This window comes from Aplysia californica, unplaced genomic scaffold, assembly GCF_000002075.1.
Source record: "Aplysia californica isolate F4 #8 unplaced genomic scaffold, AplCal3.0 scaffold00681, whole genome shotgun sequence".
Lineage (NCBI taxonomy): Eukaryota > Metazoa > Mollusca > Gastropoda > Aplysiida > Aplysiidae > Aplysia > Aplysia californica.
Genome location: NW_004797951.1, coordinates 61,651 through 63,213, shown reverse-complemented (window position 1 = coordinate 63,213; position 1,563 = coordinate 61,651).

The following is a 1,563-nucleotide window of genomic DNA, read 5'->3' as shown; positions in this document are numbered from 1 at the left end:
CCCACCCCCACTGCAGGGCAGTGCTACTGACTGAAGTGTCAAAGGGGGATAGATTATTAACCTGTTCTTATGCGCAGTAGAATTGTAAATGGGCTGATTTATCAATGTCATGCTCATACTGTGCCGAAACAACATAGGATAGGGGGACCTGCTGCTTTTTCTTTCTTCATCCTTTCTAACGTCATTTCCCCTCTATTTCTTTTGTGTGTATTTAAGTGCTAATTTATTGCTGTGTTATAAGATAGTAACATACACAAAAAGAAGGAGAAGAGATAAGGACGATAGATGTTTGATAGGAAAGAAGGAGTAAACCACTCCAGAGCACCCGCCAACCACCCACTTACTGTAACACAGCCAGCGTCCTGACAGTGACAGAAACAAAATCCAATACCACAGAGATGTGCTACATGCTCGCTGTAGCTTCAGCGATACTAAACTATCAACTCCATCTCTGTACTAGCTTTGAATATATTATTGACGTTTAATTCCCACGAGGACAAGATATTATACACAACATCTCCGTCTTTTGACTCAGATGGCGGTGAAGATAATGTTGTATACAGCGTCTCCGTCTTTTGACTTGGACGGAGGACAAGATATTGTATGAAGCATTTTTGTCTTTTGACTGGGATGAAGGACAAGATATTGTATAGAGCATCTCCGTCTTTTGACTTGGACGGGGGACAAGATATTGTATGAAGCATTTATGTCTTTTGACTGGGATGAAGGACAAGATATTGTATAAAGCATCTGTCTTTTGACTGGGATGAAGGACAAGATATTGTACAGACTATCTCCGTCTTTTGAATGGGATGGAGGACAAGATATTGTATAAAGCATTTCCATCTTTTGACTGGGTTGGAGGACAAGATATTGTTTGAAATATCTCTGTCTTTTGACTGAGACGGATTGCTAGATATTGTATACAGCATCTGTCCGTCTTTTGACTTGGATGAAGGACACGATATTGTATAAAGCATCTATCTGTGTCTTTTGACTTGGGTTGGAGGACAAGATATTGTATAGACCCTCTCCATCTTGGTTTTTTTTCCTGAGATGTATTATCCCCACACAGCCCGGGTTAGTCCTGAGAGGCAGGCAGGATTGAGAATCCATCTTTCTTCTCTGAATGAACTAAACTAGGTCAGTGAGGGCGTAAAACATTTTTTCAATGAGCTCAAGTAATTGATATAAATAAAGGCGTATAAAAACACACTTTGCCCATGTTCGTGGCTATCAGGTGTGTCTTTTCATGACACCGGCAACGTGACTGCGGATTTATTTATCCAGTAATTTCATTACGTTCGTTTAACGCTTGACGCTTTTTTTTTGTTTGGGTGCCAGGCAGCTCAGAACTCACGTATCTTCGTGACGTATCAGAGTTTTATCCCCTCCCCCCCCTCCCTTTCCCCTTCTTTCCCCCCTATTCTGGGCGACCATAAAATGGCCCTTAGTTCTCAAATGAGCTGAGCCGTATCAAGCACATGGTCTTGGTGCGTGGCGCGATATTAAATACACGTATGTCGTGTCTTTAATTTCTTGTTCTTATTGAGGAAAAGGGGG